Raw genomic sequence first — 21,006 nt, 5'->3', positions numbered from 1 at the left:
ATTGAAGGTAAAGATGAGGAGAAAGTATGTGCCATGCATGGAAGACATATTGTGTGCAAAAGGCACAAAGAGGGAGATGAAAGATTATGTGTGAGGAACAGGAAGGCCAAGGTGGCTGAGCCATAGAGTGCATGAAGGGTAGTACTTTATAAAGAATCTGAAAAGGTATGCTGGAGCCAGGCTGTGAAGGGCATTAAGTGACAAATGGAGCAGTTTGTGAGTGAGCAGGATCAAGAAAATTATTTGTGTAATAACCACTACACAGCAAAGACAAATACTTTGAGAGGCTTAAGAAACATGGTCATTGCAATAACCATTCATGATTCCAGAGGACTAATGAACAAGAATGTTATCAACCTCCTGAGAAAGAGGAGATTGACTCAAGGTTCAAAATAAGACATCATTGTTGGGCATGACCAATGAAGGAGCTTTTATTGTTAAACTATGCATATTTGTTACAAGGGCTTTATTTTTGCTTTTCTTGATTTTCCAATGGGTGGAGGTAGGAGGGAGATTTTTATTTTTTGAAAATAGTAATATTTAATCTAAAAAAAGAAAAGAAAAACAGCTCATTAGAACCTTAAAGTCATTTGTTTGAGTTGATAAAACCTGAAATTGCAATACAATCAACATCCCTTCCTATCCCTCTCATTAGCAGAATTTGACCCATAGAATCTACTCTGTAGTTAGTAAATTCACTCAGTCAATGATGACAATCTTTTCTTTACTTTTAAAAAATTTATTTTTGGTTTTCAATATGTATTTCCACAAGATTTTGAGGTACAAATTTTCTCCCTGTCTTTCCCCTATCCCCACCCCAAGATAGAAAGCATACTGAATACCCCTTCCCCAATCTGCTTTCTCTTATATTCTCCCCCATTCCCCTTCTAACTTTCTAGTAGGGCAAGATGGATTTCTATATTCCGGTGCCTGCAAATCTTATTTCCCAGTTGCATGCAAAAAGAAATTTTTTTTAACATTTGTTTTTAAAACCTTGATTTCCAGATTCTTTCTCTTCTTCCCTTGTCACACACCCCCAGTGGGAAGATAAGCAATTCAATATAGGTGTTCATGTGTGGTTACATAAAATGCTTCCATAGTAGTTATATTGTTGTGATAGTAATGGCAATTAAAGATTCCCCTGTATTGGCTTGGTTTTCAAATTGATTGTGTTAAAACCCAGAGCTTGTTAATCCCACCTGTGGGATGGACTTTTTGATGCGAAAAGAAAGTCCTGAACTGGGAGGAGCTGGTGATGTAGATTTGGAGAGACACTAGAGAGAGGCGGAAGATCTTTTTGGAAGCAGCACCTCGTGGAGAGAGAGAGAGACTAAGAGAATTGCTGGTGGCCGCTTTGAATTGCCCTGGACTTTTGAGACCTGCCCCCTGAGCTGCCAAGGACTGAGGAGACATGGCTGTTTTGCTGGTACTTTGTCTGTCTGTTTTGATGTTGTTTTGCCAGATTTGTCCACTGGGGAAAGACAGTTCTTTTGTTGAAGAAGTCCTGGAACCTGGCTGTTCGCTAAGAAGCCCTGAGACTGTCCTGCAGACAGAGAGTGAATACTGTCCACTGGTGAAGGACAATGCTGTTGTTGCAGGGGTCTGGAGACTGTCCTGCAGACAGAATGAATACTGTCCACTGGTGAAGGACAGTGCTGTTGTTGCAGGGGTCTGGGAGCCTTTCTGTTGGTTCAGAAGCCCTGAAGAAGGATTTTCTTGTTGTATGTTTACAGAAATCCTGGGAGAGGGCTTTGCTAATGTGTTCAGGGGTTCTAGGACTGTTCTACAGACAGAGGATAAATTCATGAAGGGATTGGCAATGTATCTTATGGCCTTGCTAAGCCTTGTCTCCCCAGGAACTAAGATTGCTGAGAACTTGCCTCGTGTCAAGATGAAGAAAAGACCTCCATTTGCGTATTAAGTGCTGTGTTTAAACTTGATGTAACTCTGGGGTAGATTCAATTGTGATCCAGGGGTGGGGAACTTTTGACCTTATGTTTGGAAACTAATCTCCATTTGAGAAGAGGGGCTTTGTGGTAGACTTAATTAAGGTATAGCCTAGGGGTGGAGAAGTATTTAGAACAGAGACTTTGTAATTGATTGAATGATTGGAAGGTCCTGGGGTGGGGTAGTACTTGGAGATTATTTAATCATGCTTAGTTAATGCTGTATTTGGAATGATGTCATGTTTTGATCTTCTCTGTTCTTGGTTTGTCACTGAATAAAATGGAGAGCACCTATGCTGGTATTCTGAACCTTGGGAAGTTGCCTTTCCTTGGCATTATATTACAATTGTGAAAGACTAACTATATTTCCCTCCAACCTATTCTGCCTTCCACTTATTCTATTTTTTACTTTGACCCTGTCCTTTTTCAAAATGTGTGCTTCTGACTACCCTCTACATATCTGCCCTCCCTTCTATCATCCCCCCTCTTATGCCCTTCCCCACTGCTTTCCTATAGAGTAAGATACCCAAATAAGTGTGTATGTTATTCCCTCCTTAAGCCAAATTCAATAAGAGTAAGGTTGACCCATTCCCTTTTACCTTCCTGCTCTTTCCATCCATTGTAACAGTTTTCTATTGCCTCTTTTATATGAGATAATTTACCAAATTCTATCTCTCCCTTTCTCCTTCTCTCATTATATTCCTCTCTCACCTCTTAATTTTATTTTTTAGATATCTTCCCTTCCTATTCAACTGATCCTGTGCTCTCTGTCTATGTATACATGTACACACATATACACACACTTACAGGTGTATTTATACACACATACACCTTCCTATATGTATATATATATATATATATGTGTACATATATATATATATATACACACACACACACACATATTCCCTTTAACTATCCTCATCCTGAGAAGAGTCTCGTGAGTTACAATTATCGTTTTTCCATGTAAGAATGTAAATAGTTCAACTTTAATAAGTTCTTATGATTTCTTTTTCCAGTTTACCTTCTCATGCTTCTCTTGATTCTTATATTCGAAAGTGAAATTTTCTGTTCAGCTCTGTTTTCTTCATCAAGAATACTTGAAAGTCCTCTATTTCATTGAATGACCATATTTTCCCATCAAGCCTTATACTCGGTTTTTCTGAATAGGTGATTCTTGGTTTTAATCCTAGCTTGTTTGACTTCCAGAATATCATATTCTAAGCCCTTCATTCCTTAGTGTAGAAGCTGCTAGATCTTGTGTTATCCTGATTGTGTTTCCACAATACTCAAACTGTTTCTTCCTAAAAACTTGTGATATTTTTCTCCTTGACCTGGGAACTCTGGAATTTGGCTATGATATTCCCAGGAGATTTCTTTTTGGGATCTTTTTCAAGAGGTGATAGGTGAATTCTTTCAATTTCTATTTTCCCCTCTGGTCCTAGAATATCAGTGAAATTTTTCTTGAGAATTTCTTGAAGGATGATTTCTAGGCTCTTTTTTACATCATGAATTTCAGGTAGTCCAATAATTTTTAAATGATCTCTCTTGGACCTATTTTCCAGGTCAGTGGTTTTTCCAATGAGATATTTCACATTGCCTTCTATTTTTTTCATTTGTTTGGATCTGTTTAATAGTATCTTGATTTCTCATAAAGTCATTAGCTTCCATTTACTCCAATCTAATTTTGAAGGAATTATTCTCTTCAATGAGTTTTTGAAATTCCTTTTCCATATCGGTGATTTGGCTTTTTAAGACATTCTTCTCCTCATTGGCTTTTTGGGCCTCTTTTGCTATTTAAGGTGTTATTTTCTTCAGTATTTTTTGGGGTCTCCTTTAGCAGGCAGTTGACTCACTTTTCATGATTTTCTTGCATCCTCATTTCTCTTCCCAGTTTTTCCTCCACTTTTCTTACTTGATTTTCAAAATCCTTTTTGAGCTCCTCCATGGTCTTTAACCAATTCATATTTTTCTTGGAAGCTTTTCATGCAGGAGTTTTGCCTTTGTTGACTTCTTCTGGTTCCATGTTTTGATCTTTTTTTCCCCAAAAAAAGGATTCTATGGTCTGATTATGCTTCCTCTGCTTGCTTATCTTGCCAGCCAATTACTTGACTTTTGAGCTCTTTGCCACAGTAGAACTCTGCTTCCAGAATGGAGAGAGCTATGTCCCAAATTGCTGGGATTTTCACAAATGTTGCCAGAGCCATGAGGAGGGTGCTCTCTCTACAGACACCTCAAGCTCTGGCACACTGGCCACACACCCCAGGACCACCAAACAAGCCTGTGATCCAGATCCAAGCATGTCAAAGCAAAAGAGATTACCCTCTGAATGGTCACTTGGTCCCCCTGTGATCTGCAGGCCAGCAGTTCTGGAGGCAGCCATGTGGCAGCAGCTGCAGCAGCCATGCCTCTACCATCTCTCACTCTGGGGCCAGGGGCCGGACTGTGCTCTTTGGTCACCCAGTTCCAACAGAGCTCCCCACAGAACTTTTACTTTCTCTTTGGTGTTTATGGGTTGAGAAGTCTGGAAACTTAACACCTGCTGGTGATTCACTCTCCTGAAGTCTGCTCCAGACTCTCTATGGCACTTGTTGGGGCACTTGGCTCTCAGACAGCACAGCTCATGCGGGACTGTGCTCAGCTCCCAGCATGCTGTGATAGACCCTTCCAGTTGCCCTGCTGGGCTTCCTTCAGTGGAATATTTGGTTCTCTCTGTCACTCTGTGGTTCTGTAGCTCTAAAATTAGTTTGGAGTCATATTTTACATGTGTTGGAGGTGGTTGGAGTGGAAGCTCATACCAAGTTCCTGCCTCTACTCCGCCATCTTGGCCCCACCATACCAATGATGACAGTCTTAATCTCAGCCTCAGACACTTATCAGCTGTGTGGCTTTGGGCAAGTCACTTACAACTTCCCTTTACTTTAATTTCCTCAACTGTAAAATGAGGACAATAATTGTACCTATTATGAGTATGATGAAGATAAAATGACATAATGTTTGTAAAGTGCTGTCACGGTACCTGGCACACAGTAGGCCCTTCACAAAGGCATGTTTCTTTTATTCCTTCTTTTATCTATAGTCCTTTCTGCCAAGAGAGAAGAAGCATATTCTACCCTCTTTACAAAGAACAAACAGGGAAATAAAAGCAAGCAGATCAAATACGATTGATCTTGAACTGAAGCGGTCTAATGCCAGTCCTTTGACCTTCTTGTCCTAATCCAGTCTAGACCCATCACTAGTTGTCAAACTTTCCTCCTCTCATTTTTAAACCCCACCCCACATTTATAGGTCCTGGGGGTGGGTGATGATCATGAGAGCATTTATATAAGGCTTCAGGGTTTTGCCAAATCGTTGTAGATATGACCTCATTTTTATCCTCATAGTAACTCTGGAAGGCAGGTGTTATTATTATTCCCATTTTACAGTTGAAGATATTGAGATAAACAGAGATTAAGTGACTTGTCCAAGGTCACACAACTAGGAAGTGTCTGAGATTGGATTTGAACTCAGGTCTTCCTAACTCCAGGCCCAGTGCTCAATCCACTGCATAACCCAGCCACCTCCATCACCTATCATAGTGCCTTGCATAGAGAGAATGGGTGCTTAATGTGTGTTTGTTGGATTGTATTGAATTGAATCATACCTTGTTTCTATGCTATTTTGACTCTTCACTCTTTCTTACTGCATACATCTAATCAATTCTACCTACTGCCAATTTCAAGCTCACAAATACCTTTCTGCATCTAGCACTCTTCTCATTATGAGTCATTGATGCTGTTGAGTCCCTTTTCCATTTCAGAGACCTAGGGGCAAAACATGCTGCCAAGTACAGACCAATTAATAGGGACCAAGAGAAAGAACTTTCTTGGCGAAAAGGATGCCATTTCTGTCATTTAGAGATGGAGTAAAACAGAAAATCATGCTGAATCAAACCAGAATTCAGGAGTGGGGTTTGGGGGTAGGGGTAGGACAGTCAATAAACATTTATTAATAAACAAAATCAATAAACATTTATTAAGCACCTCATGTACCAGACACTGCTAAATGTTGGAGATACAAAAAAAAAAAAAGATAAAAGACAGTTCCTGCCCTCAAGGAGCTCACTCTCTAATGAGGAAGTTGAAAAGGGGCAGAGGTAGGAGTGTGGGGGTGGGGTGGGGAAGAGGATAAAGGTCAGGGCAACTGAATGAGAAAAGGTGAGAACTCTTTAAATGGAGGTCCTGGGAGGAGCTCTCCAAGGTCTGCATCCAATCTTCCCAATCGGAGAGAAGGGCCCCACTGTCAGGGCTACTTAGGAGGTGTGAGTCTCAGAGCTGATGCAATCTTTACAGGAAGATAGGTTATTAGAGACATTGATGAAGTCTGGAGATCAGCCAAGAGGGAAGTAAGATTTATATACTTGATCCTGTCTTCAAATGCAACTCTCTGCATTTATAGGAGCTCTGTAATGGGGAAGGGGTTGAGGGGTGGTTGTAACCAATAGAAAAGCAAGGCAGGAGGCCTAAAAAGGAATTTATCATAATGATCTATGCAGGAGGGACAGAAAAAGAAAAGAAAAAAAGAATTTGTGACAAAGAAAGAGAAGTCAGTGAAGAATCCATTGTAAGTCTTAGAATTAGTAGTCTTTCCATAAGATGACCTTGCTTTCCCCTTTGGGGGGGTGTCATAGGAGGAATGATATGGCAATACTGAGCAGGGGGAGGATGTGGCTTTCACACTGAGTTGGTAAAGTAGTCTTCAGAAGGTGATTGCTTGTCTCATGCAGATTTTCTGGCCAAAAGAGAATTCTTTTATGACAGCGTCAGGCTAGCCACATCCTTTCTTTGCCTCACTACATTAGCACTGATGTGGGAAGGACAGTCAGCTCTTATGTCCAATGCACAAACAGTCCCTGGGCTGCAACAGTGGCTAGCCTTCCCTTGCTATGGCATTTTGAATGCAGGCTATCGTGGGAAACTTCTCATTTGATCAGGTTGTCACTAACCGCTTAGACTAAGGTACATGGGGTGAGCACAAGGAAGAACCACAGATGAAGAGCATAGTTGGTGTAAAACTTTTTTTTTTTGAAGGAGTGAGTACTATGGGGAAGATCTCCAGTAGGCAGAGGGCAGTGAGGACCACCAAATCATCCTAAGGGTAGGAGACTGAGTGTCTGGGATGCTGCATAAGGGTCCAGTTTGTGCCACAGTTTACCTGTTGGATTGGGACTAATACAGTTTAGAAAGATGGATCTCTTTACCTGAAGAGCTAGGAAAAATGAAGTTCAGAAATGGCAGTTCAAATAAAGACCGGGATCAGAGATGACGATGATGGTGATGATGATGATACCAGCACTACTACTATAAATAATAACTTGCAATTCTATTAACTCTTAAGACTTACAAGGGGGGGGAGGAGCAGCAGCTAGGTGGTTCAGTGAATAGAGCACCAGCCCTGGAGTCAGGAGGACCTGAGTTCAAATATGGCCTCAGACACTTAACACAAAAACTAGCCGTGTGACCTTGGGCAAGTCACTTAACCCCAACTGCCCTGCCTTCCCCCTCCAAAAAGCAAAAAAAAAAAAAAGAAGACTTACAAAGTGATTTCTCCACAGCTATCTGCAGGAGGTGGTACAAGTATTATTATTATTATCTCAGTTTTACAAATGAGGAAACTGGGGGCAGGGCCAAGATGGCAGAGTAAAAGCAGGAACATGTTTGAGCTCATACCCCAACCACCTCAAATACCTGTAATAAAAAATGTCTACAAATGAGGAAACTGAGGTACAGAGCTGACTATAGTCACATAACTAGGAAGTATCAGAGGATGGATTTGAACCCAGGCCTCAAGGCATCAACTTGGTATTCTAGCAAATCATTCTTTGCTTAAAGAAAAATGATGTAGGGGGCGGAGCCAAGATGGCAGCATAGAAGCAGGAAAACTCCATATGCTCCCTCCATAATCACCTCAAATACCTATAAAAATGACTCTAAACAAATTTTAGGGCTACAGAACCCACAAAGTGACAGAGAGAAACAAACCTCCTACTGAAGACAGCCTGGCAGTTGGACAGGATGGATCCATTGCAGAGTGCTGGGAGCAGAGCCCAGCCCTGTGTGAGTCTGCAGTTTTAGCCTCAGGGTAGCCCCCAACCAGCCACCAGCTGGAGGAACTTCGGGACAGTGGATCACCAGCAGTTGTGGAGGTTTCCAGAATTATAAACCCATAAATGTCAAAGACAAACTAAGAGGTCAATGTGGACTTTGTGGGATCAGGAGGTCCAAGAGAGTGGTCCAGTCTCTGCCCCAGGGGGGAGAAGTGGCTGAGGTGCAGCAGCCACCAATGCATTGCTGCTTCAGAGCTCCTGGACTGCACATTGTAGGGGAACCAAGCAACCATTCTGAGGGGTAATCATGCTTTTAAAAAAAAATTTTTTTTTTTGCTTTTTTGGAGGGCAATTGGGGTTAAGTGACTTGTCCAAAGTCACATGGCTGGTAAGTGTGTTAAGTATCTGAGGCCAGATTTGAACTCAGGTCCTTCTGACTTCAGGGCCAGTGCTCTATTCACTATACCACCTAGGTACCCCTATGGGGTAATCGCTCTTGTTTTAACCTTCTTGGATCTGGATCACCATCTAGGGTGGATGTCCTGGGGTGCATGACCAAGTGCCAAAGCTGGTGGAGGCTTCAGAGAGGCACCCAACTAATAGCTCCAGCAGCTATGAAAACCCCAGCAATTTGGGACATAGCTCTCCTCTCTGCAAGCAGAGTTCTACTGTGGCAGAAAGCTCAAAAGTCAAGTAGTTGAGTGGCAACATGAGCAAGCAAAGGAAGCAAAGCAAGCACAGCAATACAACTTTGTATTCCTTTTTTGGGGACCAAAAGGATAAAAGCATGGAACAGGAGAAAGACAATGAAGTCAGAACTCCTGTACCAAAAGTTGCCAAGAAAGATATGAACTGGTTACAGGCCATAGAGGAGCTTTAAAAGGATTTTGAAAACCAAATAAGAGAAGTGGATGAAAAATTGGGAAGAGAAATGAGAATGATGCAAGAAAATCATGAAAAGAGAGTCAACAACCTGACTGGAGAAAATAATACCTTAAAAAATAGACTAACTCAAATGGCAAAAGAGGCTCAAATAGGCAATGAGGAGAAGAATGCCTAAAAAGCTGAATCTGCCAGATGGAAAAAAGAATCTCAAAAACTGACTGAAGAGAATATTTCCTTCAGAATTAGATTGGAGCAAATGGAAGCTAATGACTTTATGAGAAATCAAGATACTATTAAACAGATCCAAACAAATGAAAAAATGGAAGGCAATGTGAAATATCTCACTGGAAAAACCACTGACCTGGAAAATAGATCCAGGAGAGATCATTTAAAAATTATTGGACTACCTGAAAGCCATGATCAAAAGAAGAGCCTAGAAATCATCCTTCAAGACAAGGAAAATTGCCCTGAAATTTTAGAATCAGAGGACAAAATAGAGGTTGAAAGAATTTATTGATCACCTCTTGAAAAAGATCCCCAAAATAAAACTTCTATGACTATTATAACCAGGTTCTGGAGTTCCCAGATCAAGGAGAAAGTATTACAAGCATCCAAGAAGAAACAATTTGAATATTGTGGAAACACAATCAGGATAACACAGGATCTGGCAACTTCTACATTGAGGGATTAAAGAACTTGGAATATGATATTCTGGAGGTCAAAGGAGCTGGGATTAAAACCAAGAGTCACCTACCCAGCAAAACTGAGTATCATGTTTCAGGGGAAAATATGGTCATTCAATGAAATAAAGGACTTTCAAGAATTCTTTTTTTTCTTTTTTTTTGGAGGGCAATTGGGCTTAAGTGACTTGCCCAAAGTCACATGGCTAGTAATTGTATCAAGTGTTTGAGGCCACATTTGAATTCAGGTCCTCTTTACTCCAGGGCCAGTGTTCTATTCACTGTGCCACCTAGCCACCCCATTTCAAGCATTCTTGATGAAAAAAACAGAGTTGAATAGAAAATTTGACATTCAGATACAAGAAGCAAGAGAAACATGAGAAGGTAAACAGGGAAAAGAAATTATAAGGAACTTATCAAAGTTGAACTATTTATACTCCTATATGGAAAAACTATAATTGTAACTTATGAAACTTTTCTCAGTATGAGAATAGTTTAAGGGAATATAAATGTGTATATATATATATATATATATGTATACATACATATATATGTCTATATAGAAGGGTATATGGACATATGAATACATATGTGAGTGTGTTTATATATGTGTACAGGTATGCATAGACAGAAGGCATAGGACCAATTGAATAGATAGGGATGATACTTAAAAGGCGAGATTAAGAGGTGAGAGAGGAATATAGTGATAGGAGATGGGTAGAGACAGAAGGGGTAAATTATCTCATATAGAAGAGGCAAGGGAAAACTGTTATAATGGAAGGGAAGAACTATAGGATATTAGGGGGGAAGGGGATGAGAGGAGGGATGATGGAGGGGAGCACAGGTTGTGGGGGAGTGAAGTCAGAAGCACACACTTTTGAAAAGGGACAGGGTCAAAGTAGAGAATAGAACAAGTGGAGGAAGGGATAGGATGGGGGGAAATATAGTCAGTCTTTCACAATATATCCACTATGGAAATGTTTTGTGTAGCTACACATGTACAACCTCTATTGAATTTCTTATCCTCCCAGTAAGGGTGGGTGATGAGGGAGGAAGGGAAAGAATCTGGAATTCAAAGTTTTAAAATCAAATTTAAAAAATATTATTATTTTTTTTTTACATGCAACTGGGAAATAAGATATACAGGCACTGGGGTATAGAGAACCATCTTGCCCTACTGGAAAGTCGGAGGGGGCATAGGAGAGTATATAGAAGAGAGCAGATTGGGGGAGGGGGTATACAGTGCGATCACTGTTTTGGGGTGGTGGGTAGAGGAAAGGCGGGGAGAAAATTTGTAACTCAAAATCTTGTGGAAGTGAATGATGCAAACTAAAAATAAACATAAAATTTAATTCAAAAAAAGAAAAATGATGTAGTTGCAAGCAACAGGCAGTTGAGGAAGACAAGCAGGGCAGAATGAAATCTTGTGGTCAAAAGAATGCAAATGTCTTGAGGACTGGGGCTTTTCTTTTCTTTTTTCTTTTTCATTTTGTTTTTGCAACCTTAGGCATAATGCATTGCATGGTATATAATTGTCACTTAATAAATGCTTTTTCACCTGAACTGAATTGAACTATTTGGAATGACCAAAGGTAAGGACACAAGGCCTACTAAAAGTATCCTTGTAGTAGTAAGACATTTGAAAACAGGCACTGTGTCATTTTCTTAAGGAAATTAATTTTACCTGATTGGGAGAGGAGTGTCCGATGCCTTGGAGTCCAGATGGACAGTTGCCAACAAGATGCATGTCATGACAAGGAGGGAGATGGCTTCTATGTAGGGCTCCTTTCCTGAACATCTTTCTTCTAGGCCTGGAAGACCAAGTAAAGGAGGAAAACTAATGAAATCTGCAGATGACAGCCCAGGAGCTTCTTGTCGCATGAGAGAAGGTGAAAGTAAAGTTTATGAGAGATCAGGAAATAGCAAAAGTGGAGTCATTTTAGGAGAATGCAATCCATTCTTGGAGGTGGAGCAAAATCCAGACCACAGAGGAGGTTTTCCAGCCAATGTAACTCAATGCTGGGGTTCCCAGAGAGACTTACACTGGAAGGGTACAATCAGTCTGTGGGATTGATGGCCACAGCATGTGAAGCATCCCAAGCCATTTGGTATTGGCATGGATAAGGAGGACCCTGCACATGGGCGGTATCAGCCAAGAGAAAATAACCAGCATGAGCTCATCCACCTGCACCTGGAAGGATAACTGTAATGAGCTGCCGTCCTGCCTACGCCCTACCTGGTATGCCCCCTACATGGGCACAGAAAGCCTCCCTCTGTTCTGAATCAGCTGACTGGCCAACTGGAAGTCATTAGTCTAATTCAGGGACACTCTTTCTGTGTTCTTTTCCATTTAGAAGGCTGAAGCCAACTACCTGCCTCCAGCCCCAAATCTGCAGAGTGAGAAGCACCAAATGTTGCTCTGAAATTGTTTCTCTAATCTTTCCCTCCCCTCTACACACACACACACACACACACACACACACTCACACACTCGAGCTCACACACACACACAAAGCAGAGCTAGAATGGAACACACCGACCTGTCAAAGTTTCTCTTTGTTCACTTTGTTCTCCTAGGATTATGGAAGGAAGAAAACAAACATTTATTATTTATTATTACTATTATTAATAGCTAGAATTTACATAGCACTTTAAGATTTGCAAATCACTTTATGAATATCATCTCATCTTATCCTCACTACAACTCTTAGAGGTAGTCACTCTTATCATACTTATTTTACATTTTATTTATCCTTATTATGAGGAAACTGAGGCAGATATTGATTAATTGACTCGCCCGGGGTCACAGAGCTAGTAAGTGTCTGAGGCTGGAAAAGGCCAGAAGAGAAAATCCAGCAAATGGTAGGAAGAAAATAAAAATTCAGCTGTATGTGGAAAGGTGATTTTACTTATCCATTCATTCTGAGATCCCAACATACAGCACCATTATTAGTGGTGAATTCTGTTGAGTTTGGGATTTTGACCAAATGGATTGTTACCATTAGGTATCATCTGTTTAATATTTTATACTTACAAAGTACTTCTATTTTTTTAAATTTCCATTTTAACATTTACAAATTGTCTGCCTGCCTTGTCTGTAGCAGGAACTAAATTAATGTTAGCTGAATTTAATTGAAGTAGTGAGACTAAGAACTTTTTCCTTTTGTATTCTATCTGGCATCAAGTACCATGCCTTACAGAACAGGATAAGCTTAATAAATGCTTATTAGACTGGCTAAGGAAAATGAGGCTTAGAGAGATGAAGTGATTTTGTTTTTCTTGTTTCATTTATGCTTTTTGTTTTTATAACGAGGTCGTTTTCTGATATACTTCTCCCACCCCCTTTGACACTGTGTAACATTCCTTGGAACAAAGAAAAACAACAGAAGAAAAACAATTGATACTGTGATTCCATCAGACAATGCATACAACATTCCACATCCATAGTCACCCACATTTCCAGCTCCAGGAAGATGGCAAATTAAAACACTTTTTCAACATCACATAACTAGTAAGTGGTAGAGTGAAAGCTAGCCACTGGCTACTTTGGTTCTAAGTTCTTTGCACTAGGAAAACAAAGCAAAACAAAACAGCCCATCATAACTGTACCTACTTCCTAGGATTGTTGTGAGGATTTATATATTTGGAAATTGCTTTGCAAACCTTAAAGTGCTAGGTAAATATTAGCTATTGTTGATAGAGTGCTAGGCTTAGAGTCAGAAATGGGTTCAAACCCTGCTTTTGACTTTGACTAAGGGCAGCTAGGTGAGGCAGTAGATAGAGTGAGAGGCTTGGAATCAGGAAGACTCATCTTCAGGAATTCAAACACAGCCTCAGACATTTACTAGCTGTGTAACCTTGGGCAAGTCACTTAACCCTATTTGTCTCAGTTCCTCATCTGTAAAATGAGTTATAGAAGGAAATGGCAAGTCACTCCAGTATCTCTGCCAAAAAATAGGGTCACTAAGAGTCAGACACAACAACAAAGCTGTGAGACCATGAGCAAGTCAGCTAATCTCTCAGAGCCTCAGTTTCCTTATTGGTAAAATGTGATGACTTAGACCACATGTGAAATTTTCAGATCACAGAAGTAAAAGGGTCATCTAGTCCCACCCCTTCGTTTTATAGATGAAGAGACTTCACACAGGTAGTAAGTGGCAGAAGCAGGATTCAAACTCAAGTCCATGACTATAAATTCAGAGCTCTACATTAGCAGCCTTCTCATTGTACCACACTGCCTCCTGCATAGGTTTGTTGTTTGGGAAGTGATTTTAGAATTTTAAAGTGGTATAGAAAAGTGGGGCAGCTAGGTGGGGCAGTGGACAGAGTGCCTGGCCTGAAGTCAGGAAGGCTCATCTTCCTGAGTTCGAATATGGCCTCAGGTACTTACTAAATGTATGATAAGGGTTAACTGTTTACCTCAGTTTCCTTATCTGTAAAATGAGCTGGAGAGGGAAATGGCAAACCACTCAAGTATCTTTGCCAAGAAAACCCCAAGTGGGGCCATGAAGAGTTGGACACGACTGAAAAGACTGAATAAGAACATTACAATATAGAAAAGTGAGGTATTGGTTATTTTTCCACATAGCCTTTCTAGTGATAATTATGGATTCCTTAATGGTCCTGACAGCCATAAGAAGTCAATGATGCATGAAGCTGGAATCTGAGAAATAATATAAAAAACAAATGAATGCACAGTCCAGAAACACAAACCTGTACTAGGGAGTTCAGTCTAAGAGGGGAGCAGAAGGGTCAAAGTCAAGGGTCATCTAGGGGAATGAGAGGATGAAGCCAGTACATAAAGCCAGGCAGTGAGGAACTGGACCCTGTGATTGAGTGGGGCAGCAGAAATAAAGGATAACCTAGGGCCAGAAATTGGGTCAAACTTGTTCCTACAAAGGAAGAGTGAGGTAGTAAGATGAAGGCGAGCTTTTTATGGTGCTGAGGGCTCTGGGAGAACAGACTCTTCTTTGATAGGGGGTGGATCAGTCACACTCTTAAAGGATCGGTGACCCATTGGACCAGGATTGGTGTGGAATTCTGTAGGATCCAGTCTGTTCTTCTAGGAACCTCATACAATGGGTAGCTTTTGTTTTTGGTTTTACATTATAGAACAATGTATCAGTTATATAAAACTATGACTATTAGTAATTTTTTTAGTCCTGCTCTAATGATTATGAAATATTTAAAACATTTAGGTCATTCAGCCTTGGGTGGGTGGCTGGGGGATCAGACACTGGATTCTGAGGACTTGGGTTTAACAACGGCCCTGAACTTCATTTTCTTCATCAATAAAATGAGAGGATTGGTCTAGATCAGAGCTTTTAAAACTGTTTTTTTTTTTCTATTGCTATTGCATGGCCTAAGGGCATGCTCAGTGCAAAGTGTGCATGCTTTGTGCTCAGAATCAAGGCTGGTGGGAAGTTGCCATGATGCAACATGGGCAAGTGCTACCAGAAACACCTTGAATTCATTACACATTTGATTTTGAATTAATTTTTGGTTGTCACACATTCAAAGACCTTTTACTATTGCTAATTTTTTTGTAACACAATATGGGGTTGAGACCCACAGCTTAAGAAGCACTGGATGGCCTCTGAGGGCCTGATCCTTTCATCCCATGATCCTCAGGTTCTCTTGAGAAATAAGTCAATATTTTGTGTAAAATGCCACATCAAACCAGATGCTCGAAAAATTCTATGGAACTGGAACATAGGCTGGAACACAGAGCATATAAATGAAGGTCATGTGAAATGTCTGTGAAATCAAACTCTGAAAGGATTTTAAATGCCAAAGATTGTATTTATCCTGGAGGTAACATGGGACCAGGAGCTAGGTGGTGCAGTAGATAGAGCATTGGGGCCTGGAGTCAGGAAGACCTGAGTTCAAATGTGGCCTCAGATACTTACTAGCTGTGTGATCTTAACCCCTATTTAATGACTCAATAGTTCTCTGAGCCCTCTACAACCCACATTATTTATTCTAAATAATAGTCACAGTCCCTTTGACTGTAAACAGGTTTTTATGAGGGTCTCATTTCTCTACCACCTACAAAGGCTTTTCTCCCAAGAAGATGAATCTTCTTCATTGTTCTGCTAATGTCTGACATGCTGTTCTGCATTAATAGAGGAAGATTTCTCACCAGAAGCTCCCTATACCAAAGAAATCATAGGTCTTTTGTAAGTAAGAAAGAAGGAATAAGAGAAAGAAAGGAAGGAAGGAAGAAAGAAAAAGAAAGAAAGGAAAGAAGGACGGAAGGAAGGAAGGAAGGAAGGAAGGAAGGAAGGAAGGAAGGAAGGAAGGAAGGAAGGAAGGAAGGAAGGAAGGAAAGAAGGAAGGAAGGAAGGAAGGGAGGGAGGGAGGGAGGGAGGGAGGAAAAGAAATAGAAAGGAAGGAAGAAAGAAAAAAAGAGAAAGAAAGAAAGAAAAATAGCAACAGCAATTAACATGTCAGTCAGCTTGTTCTGTTGGTAGGTTTGTGGTTCTTGTTAGATTTATATCCTAATTCCTGTAAGTGAGGGGGAGGGGGCTTACTTAGTCATTAATTTTTCCCGACAGCACCGCACTGAAGCATACATATCACTAAATTTAGACGAGAAATTAGCCACCTTCAGCTGAGACTACAGAAGGTCTACAGCTGAGTCAATATCTGTACCAGAGAGTCGAGAAAATCATAGGAGGGTGTGGGGGGAAAAAGTGACCTCTGGAGGTGTGTGACTTCAGAAACAGCCTAATTTAGCTTACAGATTTTATGTGGGTGCTAACTCTTCTCTGAACCCTCTCAGCCATCAATGTATGCAGATGCGCAAGAGCCACCAGGTGAAGCTGGGACCATCAAGCAGGCCTGTTACCTGCCCATGAGCTCTTTGGGCTAATATGCCAAGGAGATCCAATAGTGGGGAGATGGAACTCTGTGCATCTATGTGCCTTTGGAGACCCTACGATAAAGTGACCTTTTTTTCTACTGTTAAGAGGAACTGTCCTCAAAGGAGTTTATATTCTAGTGGGAGGAAACAACATGCATATAGATTAGCAAATATGAATGCATCTGCTTTGTATGTTACAATGTAAATGCAAACTTATAGCACTAACTAGGGGTTCAGCAATGATAACCTATAGGAAGTGGCATTTAAGCTGAAACTTAAATTCTAATAGACAGAAGTGAGATGGGCTTGCGTTTCCGACATGGGGACAACCTGTGCAAAGCCAGAGGCCAGATATAAAATGCATTAAATAGGAAACAGTAAATAGGCCAATCAGGCTGAAATATGGAGTGTTTGAGTGGGGGCCATGTGAAATAAGTCTGGAAAGATGTGAAGCCAAACTATGAGAAGATTTTAAATAACAAAGAGAGAAGACTCCATTTATCCGAGAAATAACACAGCCTGGGAGCTAGGTGGTATAGATAGAGCACTGGTAGACCTAGAGTTAGGAAGATCTCAGTTCAAATTCAAATACTTACTGGCTATGTGACCCTGGGCAAGTCACTTAACCACTATTTGCCTCAGTTCCTCATCTGTAAAATGGGGAGACACTGGAGAAGGCAATGGCAAACTTTGCCAAGAAAACCCCATGCACAGTCCGTGGGGTAGAGTCGCACATGACTGAACAACAACATGGGACCAATGAAGCTTTGTGAGCAGGGCAGTGGCCTAGAGGGTGGACCAGAAAGGTAGGAGGTAACAGGAATCCCATTTAGGAGACCACTAAATTTCCTGGCAAGAGGTGATGACAGGAGATGATAGCTGTGTGAGCAGAAAGGAGGGGACAGAGAGGAGATATATTATAGAGACAAAAATGACAAAATGTGGTATCTGATTAGATATATGGGGCAAGTGACCCCAAAGTTGCAAAACCAGCGAATAGGAGGGTGGTGGCATCCTTGACAGAAATAGGAAGGTTCCAAAGAGCATTAGGAAATTGGTGAATTTTGCTTTGGTCATGTTGAGTCCAGAGCAGAAGTGAGGAGGAAGCTATAATTTAGCAGCCCCCCTCTTCTGTAATTATTCTTCATGTTGGGTGGTAAGTTCTGTGCTGCTAAAGTCCTGAAAGTCCTCTCACTGATTCACCAGCATCTGCTGGTGCCTTGGGGAAATGTCTCCATCGTCCTGCTTGACCTTTTGTGGCTCTGCCCAGATACCTTGGACCACTCGTCTGAGGCCAAACAAGTCGTTCTAAGGTAGGGCTGCCATTTCCTCCCACAGCTCCATGCTATCTCCTATAATAAGAGCTAGAACCATCTCAGTAAAGAGGAGAAATCTAAGCAAGATCAGGGCATTTACAATGGCAAGTGCCTCTCTGTGCCTGCCTACGTACACATAGGCATGCACACATGTGTACACACATATATGCACATATAATATGTGCACACAGACACATATACTCATACCTGCCATGTCTACATTCATATAGTCACATACACATGCCACATCCATATGCTTATGTGATAAAAACATATATGCACCCCACAAATGGTCATATGTACACAAACACACATACACATACAAATACATATGCGTATAATCATATGCATGTGTTACATGATATCATCTATGTGAATAGGACAAGAAATATAATTTGTCATATATACAAACATATAACATAATCATGCATGTGCCACATATGTCAATCAGTGTGAGACAAAAGGAACACTATATCTACAATTTCATATTCACACACGACATCTATATATGTATATGTAACATCTATATGTCTATATGAGAAAATAGATACAATGCATGTACTATACAATTCGCATTATATACACATGTGTATTTGTATACATTATGCATGTGACAAATTATATATTGTATATACCACATATATTTGGACATATAGGTTTTGCATATAAAGTTAGATCTTCCTGACTCCAGACCTAGCACTCTGTCCAGTGTGCCACCTAGATGGCTCCCCCAAATATATACATAGATACACACATATGTACATACACACATATGTATATATGTTTGCATATATGCATGCATGCACAAATGTATATGTATGAACACAGAGAGACATGTGTACATGGGGGGATCAGGCCTAGAGTCAGGATACTCATCTTCCTGAGTTCAATTTCGGCCTCAGACACTTAGCAGCAGTGTGACCCTAGACAAGACATTCACCCTGTTTCTTTCGGTTTCCTCATTTGTAAAATGAACTGGAGGAGGAAGTGGCAAACCACTCCAGTATATTTGCCAAGAAAATCTTAAATGGGGTCACAGAAAGTCAGACATGACTGAAAAATGACTCAAGGGCGACTGATATTTACATCTGTGAGTAGCTATCTCAATAGATATAGATAGATAGATAGATAGATAGATAGATAGATAGATAGATAGATAGATAGATAGATAGATAGACAGACAGACAGACAGATAGATAGATAGACAGACAGACAGATAGACAGACAGACAGACAGGTAGGTTGACAGACAGACAGGTAGGTTGACAGACAGACAGAGACAGACAGACAGATAGATAGACAGATAGACAGACAGACAGACGGATAGCTAGATAGATAAGATGATAGATAGATATGCATATCTAAAACAAAAGGCTGACCCTAGCCAACATTGTGAAGTTTTCCTCAGTGCACCTTCTACACTACTAATGCCGCCTGTTCCTCTGTGAGAGCTGTGCCCACAGATTGCTACCCATCTCTCCAAAATGCTTCAGTGAAGGGCTCCATGAGTATGTTCCTGACTTTTTTCTCTTTCACTAACTGCTCTATGCCTCCTTTTCCAATAGGAACTTCTGTGCCCCATTGTTTCAGAATCTCATTCTGTAGGAATGGAGCTAGGACACAGGCTGGAAGCCAGAATCATTGCATTGGTCTAGGAAACTAGTTCCTGGGTGAGTAAATTCCTGCTCCCCATTCAAGTCAGTGCCTTCTCAGTAACTTCTAGTCTGAGACTTTAAGAGTTGCCTAGAGCAGGGGTATCAAATCCAAAGAAAAAATGGAGACGCTAAACCATACTAAAGGATCCCTAAAGCCCACGTATTGTCTTAGAAAACCACCTTTCCTCAGTATGCTCTATTGCGTTCTTATTTATTACGTTCAATGTTTCCCAGTTATGTTTTAATCTGGCTCAGTTTCATTGTGTTTGATACTCCAGGCCTAGAGCCCTGAGAGGCTACACGACATTCCCAGGGTCACATGTGTCAGAGACTGGACTTGGACCCAGGTTCTTCTTCTTTCAAGGTCTGCTCTCCATTTCTTATTCCATGCTTGCTTTAAACTATTTTAGCTAACAGACTAATGATTGATAGCGGCTGAATGTGCCAGTCTCTTAGATAGGAATGTTCATAGAAGGAGTGACCTAAGTGCCCAAAGGATTGGGTAATGTGTGTGATAGCATGCTGGTGGCAGAGAAGATATTTTGTAGTAGGAGGGGCTGTCCTACTCCACCTCCAGAGAAGAGCAGCCCTGAGCATAAAGACCCATCACTTCATCGATCTCTTCTCCTTTTTTGTTTTAAAAAGTCTTGCTTTAGCATTTTTAAAAAATTCATTTTCAGTGAAAATTCAAATTGTTTCCTGGACGTTCATTTTTTCTTTCAAAATTCTGTCCTTAAAACATGTAAGTTTAAAATCTTGGGTCAAGAGATTCTTGGCTTTTGTAGCCCCACAAAGTGTGGATGTGTCCTGTTACACAAAGGGCTGACTGTGGCAATTTTTTTCAGTATTTTAATGCTTGTCTTCAGAGGCCCTCTGGGACATCTTTTTTTCTTTTCTACAGTCCTCTTCCTTTTTAGTGCCCATACCATTAAAAACAATACTTTTCAAACTTTTTTTTTTTGGTGGGGGGCTCTCACTTTACTGAGAAATAGGTTTTACTATATATAGAAAGTACTGATAGAGAACTGAGATGAGTCAGGAAATCCTGAATTCTAGTTCCTCAGAAAGTGACTTAATTTCTCAGTGCTTTAGGCAACTGTTTTATATTCTAACCTGCAGAGAAGATGCAGTTGGTCTGCCTGGGCAGAGGAATTTCCTCCCCAGGGATTCTCTTAAGTCAAGAAAAAATTTGAGTTGGGACTCTCATATGTGTTTGTGTGTACGTACATACATTTATAGATAACATTTATATAAAGTTTACTATGTGACAGGCTAAGCACTTTACCATTATTCTCATTTGACCTATACAAAAACCCTGTGAGGTAGGTACTCTTATTATCCCCATTTTACAGATGAGGACACTGAGGTAAACGGAGGTTAAGTCACTTGCCCAGGGTCACACAACTAGTCAGTGTCTGGGTTCATATTTGATTTCTGGTCTTCCTAGGACTGACTAGGAACTCAGCACCCCAGCACTCTATCCACTGTGTCCTCGATCTCCCACCCCATCCCAAACTCCTCCTTACTTCCAACTGGACCAGTGGTGTCAAACTCAGATAGAAACAGATCCCTGGGGGC

At 40.7% G+C, this 21,006-nt stretch overlaps 1 long non-coding RNA gene across 1 annotated transcript in view; it reads right to left on the bottom strand.

The window, feature by feature from the left end:
- Window positions 1-404: 404 nt before the first annotated feature.
- Window positions 405-21,006, bottom strand: part of LOC138147399 (uncharacterized) — a 137,943-nt gene continuing 117,341 nt past the window's right edge. Inside the window, exons 2-3 of the long non-coding RNA XR_011164792.1 lie at window positions 11,278-11,404; window positions 405-545 (exon numbers count right to left, since the gene is read on the bottom strand). This is a non-coding gene — a long non-coding RNA (uncharacterized lncRNA). The remainder of the gene's footprint in view (window positions 546-11,277; window positions 11,405-21,006) is intronic.

This window comes from Petaurus breviceps, unplaced genomic scaffold (assembly GCF_028583685.1).
Source record: "Petaurus breviceps papuanus isolate PSGF00001 unplaced genomic scaffold, PetGlider_PUasm1.0 90792, whole genome shotgun sequence".
Lineage (NCBI taxonomy): Eukaryota > Metazoa > Chordata > Mammalia > Diprotodontia > Petauridae > Petaurus > Petaurus breviceps.
This window is presented reverse-complemented; position numbering and strand designations above follow the sequence as displayed.